Below are 19,352 nucleotides of genomic sequence, written 5' to 3'. Positions count from 1 at the left end.
AACTCTTAAATATATAATGATGATATTTATATTTTTCTAAAAAAGTTTAAACCTCTTATATAATTAAAATTCTATATAAATGAAATTTCAACTACTTAAGAAAATTAATATAATTTTGAAGCGGAAGAATAAATAAATAAATTAAAATTAAGATGAGAAATTTTTATAACATCTATATTATATGAATCAGTTCTAGACCCCTTTAAAATCAAATACTTATACACCTTATACTATAGAAATCCTACGCTTACACCCCATATGTCACGACCTAAAATCCAACTAGTCGTGATGACACCTAACTCAACCCGCTAGGTAAGCCAATTAGCAATTATCCAATTTAATGAGGCTTATTAAGAGAAGAAATGATGACACAACTGTTTTTATACAAAGAATTTCCCAAGGACTACTAGTACAAATTATGAGCTTCTAAGATTTAGATTCTTACAAAACTGAATTGAAATAATTACCACATCTGTTTGAAATGTAAATGAACATAATTTGAATCTAATGTTACCAAGGACAAGTGATAGCCATAACTGGAACGTAGGTACATCTCTAAATTTAGCTCTCGTCATATACAGCAACATCAACATCCAACATCTGCACGCAAGGTGTAGAATTGTAGTATGAGTACAACCGACACCATGTACACAATAAGTAACAAACCTAACCTAAGGTTGAAAGAAGTGACGAGCTGGGACATGGGTCAGGGTCAAACGCCAATAACCAGCAACAGTTCATAATGACATAATAAAAATGGTACAAGAAATAGCTCAGAGGTATGATGCTCCACTCGTTCACATTTACGGAAATAGATATTTCTTTTCAAGTAAAACAGTAAAACTCAAATCTTTTGCCGAAATCACCGAAAATATAAGAAAATCTGAAAACTGTGATTTTTCCTTAAAATATTTAACAATAGTTAAGATGTTTCTTTTTCAGATGTGTGAGGAAAATACATCTCTATACCTACATTTCGATATACAAGTGAAATCATGAATGTCACCAAAACCGGGTAGCATGAGGAAATGCATCTCTATGCCTATATCTCAAGTATGCATGTCACATGCAATGCCCCTCAGTAATAAACTCATGTACTCACTCTCAGAGTACTCAATCTCATTGTCTCGTATTCTCACTTATTATGCTCAATACTCAGTATACTTAGTCACTCAATACTGTACAGGAAAGATTCAGCCCAAACATAAATAAATCCAGCTCAATGCAAATGAATCAGGGCAGATCCAGTCCATAAGTCAAAATCAACTGCGTCCACTGTAGATGTGCAGACTCCGGAGGGGCCGAGCCAGTCCAAGCGCTATAATAAGCCAAATATTGTCATGAATTAATAAAGCCTGTTGCGGCCTGCAGCCCGATCCCATAAATATCCCTCACAACAGGCCCTTGGCCTCACTCAGTCATCAATCTCTCCAGTCTCTTAGACTTAGAAGAATCATGATAATCGGCCCAAACAATGATGATATGATGTATCAATAAAGGGCAACAGAGAGTGAGATATAATATGCAAATAATAGCTGTGACTGAGTAAAAAATGGCAAATTAAGCAAATAATTCAACATGTAACACGACTTATGTGGGTCCCAACAATACCAACACGTAGCCTAAGTAGGATTTCTAACTTGACTGGCAGCTCAATTGTTCTAACACATTGTAAATATTATGGGCAACAACAAGATTATTCAACTATATAGTTCCATAGAATCGACCAAGTTACAATTCTTACGGTGCACACCCATATGCCCGTCACCTAGCATGTACGACACCTCAACACCAATCACATAACATGTAGTTTGGGGTTTCATACTCTCAACACGAAGTTTAGAAGTGTTACTTATCTTGAACATGCCAAATCCAATACTGAACAAGCCAAACGATACTCCAAAAATACAATCACGCGTGTACCGACCTTCGAACGACTCGAAACTAGTCAAAAGCAGCTCAATTACATCAAATAATACCTGAGGAAGCAATTCCAAAGGATAAAGGTCGAATCTTTAATCAAAACCCCAAAGTTAACCCAAAAGTCAAACTCGCCTCGGAACCTAATGTAACTCACAAAATCAAAAAAACTCATTCAATTATGAGTCCAACCATACTAGTTTCACTCAAATCTGACTCCAAAGCGATATTCAAAACTCAAAAATTCACTCTATAAAACATTTGACAAAACCCCCCAATTTTCTCTTTAAAATGCATAATCCAATTACCAAAACGAAGATAGATTCATGAAATATAATTAAAACTGAGTATAGAACACTTACCCCAATCCCTGTGATGAAATTTGCTGCCAAAATCGCCCAAATCCAAGCTCCCTAACTCAAAATATGAATAAAATAGTCAAGCCCTCGATATATAGCTTTGTCCAGGCATCGTAACATCTGTGACACACTTAGTCGCTTCAGCAAGGTCGCTTTTACAACCATTGTTCCGCTTCTGCAGAGAACCACCGGAGAAATGACCCACGCACCTGCGAAAAAACATTTGCTCCTGTGATATCGCAGGTGCGATACTAGAACGCGCATTTGTGCAAATGACCACTCCTGCACTCACAATCTCGCTTTTGCGTGCACGCAGGTGCGCTGCAAATTTTACTTCTGTGGAAGCAGATCAACTCAACATTCATCGCAGGTGCGACAATACTTCCACTTGTGCGGCCATTGCACCTACGCAAAACCAATCGCAGGTGTTGTGATGACCCAATAGCTCATCTAGAGTTTTAAACCATAATTCTATATTTTGAAGCTTCCAATAGCTTCTATAAGACTTCCTTGATTTGCGTTTATAGTCCGAGTATTTTTTCGGAAGGTTTTTATGTTAAAAATTGATAAAACATGAAATATTGCTTTAAAAATTCATTTGAGTTGACTTCGGTCAACGTTTGGGAAAAATGGAGGCAGATCTATGTTTTGACGGTCCCGGCGGGTTCATATCATGATTGGGGACCTGTGCATATGCCCAGAATCGAATTTAGAAGTCCCTAGCTTGAGTTATTACATTTTGTTGAAAATTAAAAATTTAAAGTTTTAATGACTTTAAAGATTTGACCAATGTTTGACTTTGTTTATACTGGGTCTATATTCTGGTTTCAGAACCCGATATTGGTCCATTACTATATTTATGACATGTTTGCCAAATTTGGTTAGAAACAGAGTTGGTTTGGCATTATTCAGACGTCTGGTTGTTAAAATAGAAGTTATAAAGTTTTCTTGATAATTTCATTTGATTTGGTGTCTGATTCAGACTTTTGTGCATGTTTGGTTTGGTTTGGAGCTCCGAGGCCTCGGGTGAGTTTCTAATAGTCTATGGAGTGAATTCTGAACTTAAATGGAATGCTGGTGCATTAGGTTTGCAGATCTTGCATTTGCAAGGACTTGATCGCAAATGCGAGCCTCACAAATGCGAAGTCAGGCTCGTATTTGCAAAGAGGGAGGGGGTTGGGTCAGTTTCGCTTTTGCAAAGAGAAGTCCGCAAATGCGATGGGGCAGGGTTCGCATTTACGGACAAATGATCGCATTTGCGACTGAAAGCAGAGAAAGGCAGACTCGCATTCGCGAGTAAAAATTTTGCTTTTGCGAAAGCCTTGGCTTGTATTTGCGACAAATATGTCGCATTTGCAAAGATATCAGGCTCTGAGATTTTTCGCATTTGCGAAGAATCGATTGCAATTGTGATCGTCGCAATTGTGAACTTTGTGTCGCAATTGTGAGAACTGCAGCTAGGTAAAAGAAGAGAAAATGGGATTTTAGTTCATTATTTTAAATGTTTAAACCTAGAAACCTTAGATACTATTTCTCCTAGAGCTCTTCTTCCCCAATTTATTGGTAAGTGATTCTAAACCACTTTCTTTCAATTATCCATTATATTTCCTAAGATTTCAACCAAAAATCTAGGATATTCATGGTAGAAATTTGGAATTTGGGTAGAATTAGGAATTTTGTAAAACAATGTTAAACATTGTTTCTCCTGTTAAAAGTGTTAGATCTTTTCATGCTTTCATGATTCGCTGCTAATTGCCTCAATTGACATACTTGCACCTTCTAATTGTCATTTCGGACTTGTCTTGCCGTGTAGTATTACATATGTGAATTCCTAAGTTGGTACAAGGTTTACTTTCTGATTCAACTTTATATTCATCAATCATAGAGGTTCTTGTGATGTGAATTATGGATTTAATTGTACTTAGTGAATATTTTACTGATATGGTGGGATCGGGTTGCATGTCGCAATAGGTGAAATAAAGGTGGATTGATATAGTAGAATAAGGGTGAATTTGTACTAATATGGTGGGATCGGGTTGCATGCTGCAACAGGTGAAATAAGAGTGGATTGATAAGGTGAGATATGGGTGAGCTATGATACTTATTTGTTATATGGTGGGATCGAGTTGCGCGCCACAACATATATTTATTTGTTTATGATTGTTGATATTATTACGGTGGAATAAGGGATGATTATGTTGTACGGTGAGATTGAGTTGTGCGCTACGACAACCTATGTATTTCTATTTTCCTGTACTGTGTTGGTTCTCGGTATTTTTCATACGGAACTCTAAGCATTGGTTTCCTTTGAGGATTTAGCTATTTTCTTCAATTAGTTGTCTCATTTTATTTTGTATTTTCTTCTCCTATCTTTATTATATACTGCTTACATGTTGTAGTGTAAGTGACATGCCTTAGTCTCGTCACTACTTTATCGAGGTTAGGCTCGACACTTACAGAGTACACGGGGTCGGTTGTACTCATACTACACTCTGCACTTCTTCTGTAGATTTTGGAGTCGGTCCCAGTGGCGGTTATTAGTATGCTCGGATTGGCCAGGTTTGCGGAGACTAGAGGTACAACTGCTCAGCGTCCACAGCCCCTAGAGTCCCCTCTCTTTTTATTTAGCTATTTATTTTCCTTTAGATAGCTTTACCTAGGTCTCACGAGTCACGAGCAAGCTTAGTAGAGTCTGGAGGATCGATACGGAGACGTCTGTACTTATCTTTTAGAGGCTATGGAGTTTAGGAACAATTTCACTTCTATCCTTCTCTATCGTTCGATTTTATTCTACCATTAATGATTGAACTCTTCTGTTCTTGATCTCTCCAGATGGTGAGAACACGCACATGTCACAATGCAAATTTTCCTCCGTTGGGTGTCATGATGGCACCTAGTCTTAGGGACTAGGTAAGCATAACATTAACTGAAATAACAACAATCTTTATCTAACATTGAACAATTTCAAAATATAAATCTCTATCCAAATTTCCAATCCCAAAATCGGTAGTAAAAGTTATAAGCTCTGCAGAGTTTTTGCTAGAAAACCTCTAAATACAACTGTTCTAAAATAAGGATAAACAATGCGATACAAAAACTAGAAGGTGAGTCCGAAGCATGCGAACACAGCAGCAGGTTTACCTTGAGTCTCCACAGCAACAATCCGCACAACTAGCTAGCGATCAATTGACTTCGAAATACCTGGATCTGCACAAAAATTGTGCATAAGCATAATATGAGTACACCACAGTAGTACCCTGTAAGTATCAATACTAACCTCAGTGGAGTAGTAACGAGGAACAGTCATGACACCTACTGGACTAAATAACTAGAGCAAATATAAGTGTAGTACTAACAGAATACAACATCTCTATACAACTACACATAACGACGATGCTAATATGGTACTTGAAATGACAAATAAAAACAACAACTAGTAGCGGAACACAACAAGTAATAACATAATAAAGTAAGATGAACACAGTCTAAATCTGGCGATCACAACTAAAAGAAGAACAGGTAAAAACTAGATGAGTAACCACATTCACATCAGATTTTGTCAAGTAATCATCACGAGGTACCAACCCTAGAATATCCACAAGGCATGGGTCCCACTGTATGAACCCTAAACCCTTGGCATCTTGCGTCCTCATTTCAACTAGTATTACATGGATGGCGCTCATGTCAATTTAACCATTTTCACATATAAGGCAAGTAAATAAGGGTGTGCATCAATACTCAACAATATCGAGTGTCGTGCCCCCCCTTTTCTTGCAAAAAATCGGGTTTTTGACATTTGGGAGACAACTCGTTCCCTTTCGGGAATTGGGTTTGAATTGAAGAGTCGCCGCCTAATAATTTAAGTGCATTAGGACATTAAGAAAGGTTTGATTTGAACAACCAGAGATTGGGTAAGGGCTTGAAATTATCCCAAGGGGAAGGTGTTAGGCACCCCTCACGATCCACTAGTGTGGTTCTCGGCCAAGCTATTGTTGTGACTTAAGTGCAAATAACACATAAACAAATAAAGACTTCAAATAAGAGGGGATTTCATGTAATAGTTACAAATAAACAAAAGTAAGAAAAAGGAACTAAAAGGAGTTGATTTTCTTAAAAGAAATGGTTTAAAAAGATTTAAAAGAAACAAAGAAAACAAAGGGAAGGGGTCCTAGGGGGTCCTAGGTTTATTAATAATATGGATCACCCCACACAACATCCGATAATCACTCCTCAATGAGGGGCTACACGAGATGTTATTGCGTGGTTATCATATCCAAATCAACCCTTTCCCACCCCGTTGAGGTATTAAAGCGTGGAATGGTCTCATTTACTTATTGCATCCTATTACACGTCCCCATATTATCATCCCCGGAGGCATTTGGGGCTACTAATCCTAAAGGGAGGAGGTATTAGGCTTATTTGTGGTTTCAAAAGGTAAAATACTAAGGCGACAATCAAAACACGTATGGAAAGTATGGGGAAGCATATAAACAAATGAAAAGGCTCAAACAGACCTCCTTTAAGCAGAGAAAATCAAGTAGTTAGCATGATTTACACATACTATTTAGGGTCTGATTAAACTTAAAGGATCGAGGCAGTCTGTTTTATTACATAGTTCAGATAAGAAACCCGAGTCAGGCCTGCCTGCTGGTTGTAGCATATAAAATCTAATAATGTTTATAAACTTTCACCCTATGGCTTGCCAAAGTGTTAGACGAAGACCCCTATAGGCATGATATCTACTAATTCCAAAAACAATGAAACAAACATGAATACATACTGATTTAAGAAAATCATATGTTATTAAAGAAAGGCGAGTTTTAGCAAAAGAGCATGCGTCATTGTTACTGGTTTTAGACCTATAAGCGAGTGAAACGATTCAGATTCGATTAAGGCTCCAATATGCATGCTTTCTATGTGTTGTCGATTTTGGACACTTTTATAGACATAGCAAGAGTGCAGAAATCCTATAGGCATGACATCTAAGTGTTGTACTTCGTTTAAGCCTATGAACATGATATCTAGATGTAGTTAGTTATTTAAGCCTTATATACAGGTTTGTCTAGTGACAGATGCATATGCAGGGTTCGGATTTCCAGTTAACTATGAGCATGGTATCTATATGAGAGATGCAGAAATTTAACTATAAGCAGGATATCCATATGAATGCAGAATTTCAGAAACTATAGGTAGGATATCTATATGGGTGCAGAATTCCTTATAGGCATAGTATCTACATATGAAAGTGCAGAATTTCTATAGGCAGGATATCTATGTGATATGCATAGATCAGAAATTCCCCATGAGCATGATATCTACCCCTTTTACATAAATAGTTATTCCCCCCTTTTTCACAAGCCATCCCCAATAGTTTATTACAAAGTTATTACAGTCCAGAAAAAATAAAGTAAAGAAAATACATCATAAGTTGAAAATTACAACCAAGGAGAGCCTGATTCAGACTTCATGTCTGAAGTATGAAGTAAACCAACTCCAAAGATCATATTTCAAAGCCTTTCTACCACTTGGGTGTGTCAGAGTTCCCTAAGAGTTTCATAAGAACTCCGGGCAGTGCTTACATCCAAATGTATCACCATATTAAGCAAAAATGCAGTGAGGAAGGGCCAGCCCTCAGGTGTCCAAGTTTAGAGGGAACTCAAGGTCCCAAGATAAGGCTCACAAGAGGGGGGGACAGAATTTAGAGACTAGGAGAGAGTGCAAGTGCAGCATTCTGAAAGGGGAAAAGGGAAGGGAAACAATACACATAGGGATATAGGGAATGGGGGATTGCGAGAACACAAGAAGAGCAGGCTGATGGGCATACCCAACAATGGGATATGCTGGCACATCCTCCAGCCTGTTTAGAGGTTAAGACCCCATTCGTTCAAAGCTCAGTGCATGGACAACAACTCATATTGCCATGCCCTAAGCCACCATTTACAAACACATAGGCATACTAAGCTAAATGTCAAACTCTACAGAAAACAATAAAGTAGAAATGGATACAAAGACTGTAAGTAAACACATTGGGGTGATGCTGAAACTTAAATCAGGATATACCAGTTTCAAAGAAATAAGTAGAAAAAGCAGTAGTCTTGAAAAAGCCAAAGTGCAAACAGGAAGACGAAATACTATAAGTGTGAGTTTAGAAGAGATTGTGAAATTGTGAAGTCTGAAGTGTGTGTTTGTGAAAAGGGTTGTGCCTTTTATAGAGTAGAAAGTAGCAGAAATAAGGTAAGAAAATAGTTTGAAAACTGATTGTCAATCAATTACACAAGGCTTCCCTTAATTAAGGGATTCAGATTAAAAACGAGTAAAACCATTTAAGGAAAGGAATTGAATAAACACTTTGTGTAAAGCATGCAATTGAGGGCAAATACATAAAGGTTATTTAAAGACAGGGTTTTGACAGTACACGGTTTGTGCAAATAAGGTAAGGGAGTCAATTAACAGCCAGTAAATCACAAGGTCTGAGATTTGGTATGAATGAACCAAGTCAGAAAAGATGAAGAAGGGTTTTACTTAAGTCGAGTAGCAGAGGAAATCAGTAAAAGATGGAAAGAAATCAATCAAGCTATATTCAGAAGGAAGTTTGCACTAATTGCAAATTTGAAAACCATTTAGAGGAAAATTCATCATATATAAGGAGCACGTGAGCATAAAAGAAGACTGTCGTGTAAATCAGTAGAAAAAATCCAGTGTAGAAGAATTTAGCAAAAAGTTCAGCATTGTATGAAAACAAAGATGTCCAAACTCAGTTCAGAGACTCAAAGTCAGTCTGAAAGAGTTAAGGGTTCTAAACTAAAACCCTAGTTCAATCAAACCTCGGAAGAACCCCCAAATTCTAGGGTTTCCACCTTGAATCAAGTACATAGATGAGGAGGCAAGTAGTCGAATTGAAACATGTTTAGAGGTTTCAAAACAGAACTAAAACTTCTAACATGCTTCTTCCAACAACAGAACTCATGAATAGCATGTAAATACATTAGAGGGGTTCAAGGCAAACAGAGTAAATAAACTAATTCGAAACATGATGAGAAAAGACTGATAAGAACAGTAGAAGAAAGCATGCTTAAGAAGATCCTTTTAAAAGAAACTTGAACAAAGTTCAATAGAAGAAAAATAGTAAGAACACTTAAGAACATGGTAGAAGAATACTGTAGGCGAAATATACCAGAACATAGTAGAAGAAAATAGCAGGACATAGTAGAAAAACATACAAGAACATAGTATAGAAAGCACAATAGAAGAACATACAAGAACGGAATATAGAAAGCACAGTAGAAGAACATACATGGTAGAAATAAAACATAGAACACAGTAGAGGCAAATACACACAAAAGAAAAGGAAAAGAAAGTTAGAGAAACATTTAAGCATTTTCAGAAAACCCTAAATCGTAAAAGAAAGACTTTGAAAAGTAATTTTCGAAAGAAAAGTTAGGGAGATCGTTTGAAAACTCAAAGAGAGCACAGCTATACAATGGATCTAAAGAGATCGGAGAAAACCTCGAAGGGTTAGGGTTTCAGAAGAACCCTAGAAATGAGAAAGGCTTTGAAAAGGTCATCGATCTGAGTCGGAGAGGTCAGAACCATGCTCAAAATACCATGGTACGCCGGAGCAAGGCCGGCGATGACTCTGGAACCTTGAATAGAGGTCTGGGTGCAAACCTTCGAGGCCTGGCCTCGAATCTTTAGGTATCAGGTGTGTAAGAGCAAGGGGAGGTGAGTATAGGGCCCTCACAGCTTGGGAAGCCATGGTTTTCGGTGGGTTTCAAGGTCGAAGATGATGAGAGGCGACTAGGGTTAGGGAAGGTTCGAGAGAGTTTGAGAGAGGAGAGGGATTTCAGAAGCGGCGGGTGAATGAAAATGATTTTAGGGTTGGGGTGTTTGTGAATTAAAAAGGAAAGGTAGAATCGTGGCCGTTGATCATTTTGATCAACAGCGTAGATAAAAAGGGGAGTCGGGTGGGTTGGATAAATGGGTCAGGGGTCGGGTAATTTAAAATTACAATTGGGTTTAATTGGGGGGGTTGATTTGGGCTACAATTGAAATGAAATAGGGCTAGTATTTAAATAGCCACATTTTCCCTTTTCATTTTATAAAAAATAGTAAATGATTTATGGAAATAAATTAAAGGTACCAAACTAATTAATAATGTATAAATATTAAATAAAAATACTGGAATCAATTTTGTAATTATAAACGCAATTAAATCTTACAATAGGCTGAAATTGCAATTATATGCAATTTAGCTTTACAAATACTAAATAAATTTGTAAAAATGTGTAAACATTACCTTAACTATATTTTGGTATAAATATGAGAATAAGTTAATCACCAAAAATGATAATTTGAGGAATAATTATTGGTTTTTGTACTGCTAAAATAGGGCAATAAATTGATTTAAAAATCTTTAAAAAATTAGGAAAAATACTAAAACATTTGGACACACTTATATATGCATACATATGCTGTTTTGAAAGCCTTTTGCATTTATAAAAAAAACATACAGGGAAAAATTAGGTATCAACAGCTGCCCCTCTTTACCCGGGAAGGATGAAAGAGTTATCGGGTAAAGATATGATGGCCAATTTTGACCGAACGAAATGGTTTGAAGAATTTGGCTGAGCTCTGGCTCTTGACCTGCCTACATATCCCTGGTCTTACAGGAATCAGAACATATGTAGTTCAGGATCCGTCGACGGAATATGCTGTTGGAGATTTTCCAAGACGGACGTGATATTTAGGTTAGGATGGATGGCTAAAGTCTAATAGGGCTGCGGGAACTGGAGTGGTATTGCTCCTGCTAAGACAGTCGTTGCTCGCCGGTTTACCTGCAAATGAACAATATGTTGTGCAGAAATTTAAACATGATGCAAGTTCCCGTCGTACCATGAAATGTTGTCTTTGGACAGTTAGGATGACGTCCTCAGACCATGATGTCTTGGGCCATGAAGAGTACAATAAAGATTTGTAGGCCATGAAATGGTGCACTCGGGCCATGAGAATGATGCCTCTGAACTATGACGCCTTTGAATAATGATATGCAAAACATAAAAGGCGTCCTCAGGCCATGGCATGGCGTTCTCGGGCTATGAAAATGGTGCCTCCGAACAATGATGGCTTTGGATGATTTGGAGATCTTTCAACCTAAGAGATACAGTAGGTGGCGATTTTTCAGCCAGTGCAAATGTAAATAAGATGGTGATCTTTCAGCCAATGCAAATGTAAATGAGGTGGCGATCTTTCAGCCATGCAAGATGTAAATAAAGTGACGATCTTTCAGCCGATGCAAGGTGTAAATGTGGCGATCTTTCGCCGATGCAAGATGTAAATAAAGTGGCGATCTTTCAGCTGATGCATGATGTAAATAAAGTGGTGATCTTTCAGCCATGAAAGATATAAATGAAGTAGCGATCTTTCAGCCATGCAAGATGTAAATAAAGTGGCGATCTTTTAGCCATGCAAGATGTAAATATAGTGGCGATCTTTCAGCCATGCAAGATGTAAATGAAGTGGCGATCTTTCAGCCATGCAAGATGGAGGTAGAGCTTAATCTCGGAAGGCAGAATGGTAGCCTTATGAAATGCAGAGAATGCAGATGAAGACAAAGTTTAGTCTCGGAAGGCACAATGGTAGCCTTATGCAATGCAGAGAATGCAGATGGAGGTAGAGCTTAACCTCGGAAGGCAGAATGGTAGCCTTATGCAATGCAGAGAATGCAGATGGAGGTAGAGCTTAACCTCGAAAGGCAGAATGGTAGCCTTATGCAATGCAGAGAATGCAGATGGAGGTAGAGCTTAACCTCGGAAGGCAGAATGGTAGCCTTATGCAATGCAGAGAATGCAGATGAGTCTCGGAAGGCAGAATGGTAGCCTTATGCAGGAAGTAAAAATGGCAAATGGCAATAGAGTTTTCTTAGCTGATAGCGGATTGCGGTATCGTGATTGCTGGGGATATTGTGCCTGCTGGGGACACTGTTGTGCGGATAGCACTTGCGAGCAAGTGCAACGGTTCAGAGAGTTGTATTCCTGAACTTTGTGAGTGAGCGTATAGTATATTTAATGATTTTGCAACTCAAGTGCCTGCATCCAAAAAAATCGTGAGTTTGTAAAGGGGGAAAGGTTAGTTCGTATCCCCGCTAGCTTTGCTTGACCTGCTCGGCTTTGATCCGGTGATACCGTATATATCACTGGGGTAGCATTTCTAAACAAGGCAATTTTAGTAATAAACATGAATGATTTAGTAAAATCATAACATAAGTACATAATTAAGAATAGTTTTCTTTAGATGAACCGACGACTGCGACGTGGCTCAAGACATTGCAACTTCTCTTGCTCCGGAATTTTGAGGGTCCTCCTCAAAATTCTACCCCAGTTTACTGGGCTGTTGCTTTTGACGGCTGTTAATGATAAATGGCTGGAATCGACTTCGGAATTTTGAGGGTCCTCCTCAAAATTCTGCCCCAGTTTCCAATAGCGGGGGAAATGGAAATTTTATTGAATTGTGACCGAATCCATAGGACTGCCTACGTATCCCCTCTTAAACGAGAATTAGGTCAGGCATAGTTCAAATTACATCATATAAAGAAAGCATAAAGATTACACATAGTATCGCTTGACTGTGCCTGAATTGATCGGCTTTGGCCAAACTTCTCCGTCCATTTCTTCAAGTATGAGGGCTCCCCCTGTCAGAACCCGGTGAACCATGTACGGAGCTTGCCAGTTGGGAGAGAATTTCCCTTTGGATTCATCTTGATGCGGAAAAATTTTCTTTAACACCAGCTGCCCCGGTGTGAATTGTCTCGGCTTGACTCTTTTGTTGAAGGCTCTGGACATTCTGTTCTGATAGAGATGACCATGGCAACCTACATTCATTCTCTATCCATCTATAAGATCTAGTTGCTCGCAATGACTCTTCACCCATTCTGCGTCGTCGAGCTCTATTTCTTGTATGATCCTTAAGGAAGGAATTTCTACCTCAGGGGGAATGACTGCCTCTGCACCGTAGACCAGCATATAGGGGGTTGCTCCTGTTGATGTGCAGACTGTGGTGCGGTATCCCAATAAATCAAACGATAACTTCTCGTGCCACTACTTATGCTTTTCTATCATTTTCCTTAGTATCTTCTTAATATTGTTGTTGGCAGCCTCTACGGCTCCTTTCATCTGAGGTTTGTAGGTTTTAGAATTCTTGTGTTTGATCTTGAAGGTTTCACACATAGATTTCATCAAATCACTGTTGAGGTTGGGGCCATTATCAGTAATGATTGACTCTGGAATTCCGAACCGACACATGATATGGTCGCGGACGAAATTCGCCACGAATTTCTTATTCACTGCCTTGTAAGATGCTGCTTCAACCCATTTGGTGAAATAATCAATCGCTACTAGGATAAACTTGTTCCCGTTTGATGCGGAGGGTTTGATTGGTCCGATAACATCCATTCCCCAGGCGGCAAACGGCCACGGCAAGCTTGTTGCATTAAGCTCATTTGGATGCACCTTTATCATGTCTGCATGTATCTAGAAGTGGTGGCACTTTCAGACATACTGGATGCAGTTTGTTTCCATAGTTATCCAAAAGTAACCAACTCGGAGTATTTTCTTTGCTAAAACAAAGCCATTCATATGTGGACCGCAGGTCCCTGCATGAATTTCCTCTAATAGCCTGGATGCTTCCTTTGCGTCGACAAACCTTAGTAATCCCAAATCAGGAGTCCTCCTGTACAGGATTCCTCTGCTGTGAAAGAAATTGTTGGATAACCTCCAAAGCGTGCACTTTTGAGTAGCGTTTGTGAGTTCTGCATATTCTCCTTTTGCCAAGTATTCCTTGATATCATGAAATCAAGGCTTTCCGTCTGCTTCTTATTCGACATGAGCACAGTAAGCGGGTTGATCATGGATCTTTACCGGAATGGGATCAATAAAATTCTTGTCTGGATGTTGTATCATGGATGATAGGGGAGCCAGTACATCGGCGAATTCATTCAGCACCCTAGGAACATGCTGGAATTCTGTCTTTGTGAACCTCTTTCTCAACTCCTGTACATGATGCAGATAAGGGAGTATCTTGGCATTCTTGGTCGCCCATTCTTCTTGGACCTGATTTATAAGCAAGTCTGAATCCCCAATTACTAGCAACTCTTAGATGTTCATGTCAATGGCCATCTTGAGCCCTAAGATGCAGGCTTCGTACTCGGCCATGTTGTTGGTGCATGGGAACCTGAGCCTGGTAGATACCAGATAATGCTGACTGGTTTCTGATACTAGGACTGCTCCTATGCCAACTCCTTTAAAATTTGCTGCTCCAGCGAAAAACATTCTCCAACCGTCATAGGATTGTGCAATGTCTTCTCCTATGAATAATACCTCTTCATCAGGAAAATATGTTTTTAGGGGTTCGTATTCTCCATCCACGGGATTTTCAGAAAGGTGATCTGCTAGTGCTTGTCCTTTGATTGCTTTCTGAGTCACGTAGACAATGTGAAATTCACTCAACAGGATTTGCCACTTGGCCAGCTTGCCAGTGGGCATGGGCTTCTGAAAGATGTACTTCAAGGGATCCATTATTGATATGAGATATGTAGTATAGGCACAGAAGTAGTGCCTCAACTTCTGAGCTACCCAAGTCAAAGCACAACAGGTGCGCTCTAATAGAGAATACCTAGCCTCGTACAAGGTGAACTTCTTACCGAGGTAATAGATGGCCTGCTCCTTCCTTCCCATTTCATCATGCTTCCCTAGAACACAACCGAACGCTCCATCCAATAGTTCAAGGTAGAGTAATAGAGGTCTACCCGGCTCAGGTGGAACTAAGACTGGTGGTGTTGATAGGTATTCCTTGATTCTATCGAAGTCTTTTTGGCAATCATCAGTCCATGTGGTAGCGGCGTCCTTGTTCAACATCTTAAAGATCGACTCACAGATGACCGTAGATTGTGCTATGAACCGACTGATGTAGTTAAGTCTTTCCAGAAAACTTATTACGGCCTTCTTGTTCTTTGGCGGTGGCAGTTCTTGAATAGCTTTGACCTTAGATGGATCCAAGTCTATCCCTTAGCGACTCACAATGAACCCAAGTAGTTTTCAGGCTGGAACCCCAAATGCACATTTTGCGGGATTCAGTTTCAGGTTATATCTTCTCAGTCTGTTGAAGAACTTCCTCAAATCTTCCATATGGTCAGTGGCTTTCTTGGACTTTATGATGACATCATCTACATACACCTCAATCTCCTTGTGTATCATATCATAGAAGATAGTAGTCATGACCCTCATGTAGGTGGCCCCTGCATTCTTTAACTCGAATGACATCATCTTGTAGCAGTACATCTCCCACGGCGTAATGAAAGCCGTTTTCTCAGCATCTTCTTCGTCCATCCAGATCTGATGATATCCAGCGAAGCAATCTACAAATGATTGCAACTCATGCTTGCCGCAATTGTCGATCAGGATGTGTATGTTCGGCAAGAGGAAGTCATCCTTTGGACTAGCCCCATTGAGATCCCGGTAGTCGACACAGACTCTGACCTTCCCATCCTTCTTCGGCACCGGCACAATATTGGCTAACCATGTTGGATATTCTACTACCCTGAGGACCTTAGCTTTGACCTACTTAGTGACTTCTTCCTTGATTTTCAGACTCATGTCGGGTTTAAACTTTCTGAGCTTCTATTTTACCGGTGGACATGTCGGATCAGTTAGCAGTTTGTGGGCCACAATAGATGTGCTCAAACCAGTCATGTCATCATATAACCAGGCGAATATGTCCTCATATTCCTTCAGAAATTCTATGTATTCTTCCTTTTCTGACAGTGACAAATGAACGTTGATTCGAGTTTCTTTGATATTTGCTGCATCTCCTAGGTTAACAATCTCGGTCTCGTCCAGGTTGGACTTAGGTTTGTTCTCAAAATTTTCTACCTCTTTAACAATCTCTTCCGGTATATCATCTTCCTCTGAATCTATGTCCGTTTGTTGCGTTGTCTCGTTGCATGTCATAGCCATTGGTTCATCAAGATAGGTAATAGTAATGCTGTATAAGTAAAGTAATGAGAGAAAATAATAAGAGTAATATTTGTAAAGAAAACTAAATGATTTGATAAATTTCATAACTGTTTTGAACATTGGAATATCTTATTGTGAAAATTCAAAAATGCGAAAGGAAAATCAACTAGTAAAAATAAAAGATAGTGCATGATGCTTTGTTCAGCCTTGCTACCCCGAGGCTATCCAAGCTCTGGTGGTTCTGATGGTCCAATTGTTGAGGCGTTCTCCTTGGCTTACGGCCTATATGGAAGGGACTTCCTCCCCTCCTCCTCGAAAATGACACAACAATCCATGTCATCTTCTTCTAGGAACAAATTCCTCACTACTGCCAGTGCTTCCTCTTCTTCCGACCCATAGATACCATCGGTCGGCTGGAAGGTCTGCTCCAAATTTGGTATTGGGTGCTCCAGCGGGTAGTATGGACCGCGCCATGGAGGCGACCAGTTGTTAAATTCCTCCCAAATATACCCGTATCTGTCACACCTCATTTTTCACCTACACCCCCGTGAAGGAGTGTATAAGAGAGTTTTTCCAATTAAAGGACAATCGAAACGGGATTTATTAATTATTAATTTCAGAGTCGGCTCTTGGGAAATTTATGGCGTCCCAAGTCACCGGTTCAAATCCCGAATAGAGGAAAAGATTGACTCTGTTTTTGCAGACCGCGAACACAGAAATCCGGGTAAAGAATTTTGTTAACACGGGAGAAGGTGTTAGGCATTCCCGAGTTCTGTGGATCTAGCACGGTCGCTCAATTGTTATAATTGGCCTATTATCTGATTTTAAAATACTTTTAAACCTATGTGCATTTTTAACTTTTGAAAACCTCTTTTACTTATTTAAAGAATTAATTCAAGGTCATTTAAAACATATCGCAAGCCACACCACATGAAATGCACCTGTGGTTCACGACACGCTCTATTTAACCTTGTTGGAGATGAGATCCGGATCACATGAAATGCACACCTGAGCCCTTTTAATCTAATTGACATAGTTCAACAATCCAATTTCTATACTGTGACAAAATCACGTTCAGTTATAACCAATTCGAGTAAACATACGAGTAGATAATTAAGTGAGCAAATTCAGAACTATGAAGAACAACTATACAAACAACGGAATCATACCACTAAAATGATAACTAATATTAAGCTTGAATAAAATAAATAGAGGATGAAAGAATTGAACCTCGTTATAGCCGGAAAATGGATTGTTTCACTACTTTGAACTCGAAATGTAATGAACCGCAGACGGAACTCGAATCGGTACCGGAAGCTGGAAACCAAAACGACCAAAAATTAGCCCATCTACTGAAAAATGAAAACAAACGAGGAAGAACACGACTAGACTAAGACTAGTGCCAAGAAACCAGCTTCACGATCAAACGGTCCACTCAAGAGTAGGAGTAGCAATCTCTAACAACAAAGCATCAGGCTTATCAACTAGACCTAGGATTTAGTCCACAGGCAGCTAGGTCCACATCGAAGAGAGTACAAATTCCAAATTATAGGAATACAACTCTACCCTTTAACTAATACATTTGCACGATCTATTTTGAGCTCATCACACTTCAATTCACCCTCATCAACTTTTGCAAAGAAGGACAATCTAAGGAAAAGAAAAAGTATCTAGGAATTCTAAAGATTTTGCAAATTGGGGACGATAGAGGTTTTTTTTTCATTTCCCTTCTAAGAGAAAATGCTGAAGATTCGGAGATGAGAGGGCTGGAGAAACCAATCCACGGCTAAATCGAGAAGCATGTCAAGCTCTGCTTCTGCAGTTGTTGCCTTACGTAGATGGTTTCTTTGCAACCAAAGTCGTGTTCAATTCTGAAGCACACTGTAGGGAATCATCTATTCCAGTTCCTGTAGATTTCCGAGTTGGTGCTTTTTGTTAGGCGGTTTTGAAGAAAAATGAAACTTAGCTTTTTAATCCATGGAAAATGGGTGAAGCTCTGTCTTGTTTCCAAAATCTCAGGCGTTGGGTCTGGTTCTGATGGGTGTGTGTCTAGGTTCAAAAGAAGAAGAAGAGGCTGAATGGGTCATTCGGTGTTCTCTGTGGCTGATGGGGTTTTAGGGGTGACGATGAGATAGAGATCCGATGGGGTTGGGTCTGCAGCTATGGAGATTTGGAGATTAGGGCCGTTGGTTTCAGGGGCTGTGAAGAAGACGATCTTCAGAGGGACGTCTGTATATGTGTATTGCGGCTGAAGCTCTTTTAGTGTAGTGTAGGTCTAGGAATTGAAAAACTTAGGGTAGGGTTTCTATAATTGGGTATTTTATATGGAAGTAAGAAAGGATGATGACCATTGGATTAGAAGGAAATAGAAGGCTAGGATTAAATCTTGCACTTAAATGGGCTAATGGATTGGGAAGAATGGGCCAAGGGTAATTGGATTGGACCATGTCTTTTTTTGTGTTTCAATTTTGGGCTAAGAAGACTCCAAAAATTATTAATTAAAACCATAGCTAAATTTCTTTAATATAAGATAACTATACTACATGATGCAAAAATAAATTCAAATTAATTAAACTAAACTATATTAAAACATGAAACTATTACATATAGTTTTTGTATTTTTCAAGATTATATAAAGATAAAATTAAGGTACTATTTTTGTATATTTTTTTTTTACTTTATGGAAGGTACATAAAATAAAAATATTTTTTTCAATTTTCATTTTCTTGTAGTAAAATAAAGTAAAAGAGTAAAAATGAGTTGAAATAGCTATATTGGGCCTAAATTAAATATTTACGCTAAAATATATAAAATCTTGGGGTGGGTCAAAAATCACATGTCTACAGCTACCCCTCTTTGACTGGAAATACGAAGTGCTTTCAGACAAAGAACGACTAGACAGGTTTTTTGACCCGACCCTTATTTGGAGGGACTAAAACTAAGAAAAGGGGAATGTGACCGAGCCCTAGTATCTGAGTTGCCTACATATCCTTGACTATAAAGGAATCAGGTCACGTGTAGTTCAGAGGTGAGTAAGATGATGGAGTATGCCGAGGTGGAGAGCCGG

This window comes from Nicotiana tabacum, chromosome 1, assembly GCF_000715075.1.
Source record: "Nicotiana tabacum cultivar K326 chromosome 1, ASM71507v2, whole genome shotgun sequence".
NCBI classification, from domain to species: domain Eukaryota; kingdom Viridiplantae; phylum Streptophyta; class Magnoliopsida; order Solanales; family Solanaceae; genus Nicotiana; species Nicotiana tabacum.
The sequence above is the reverse complement of the archived record's forward strand: the minus strand, read 5'-3'. Positions refer to the sequence as shown.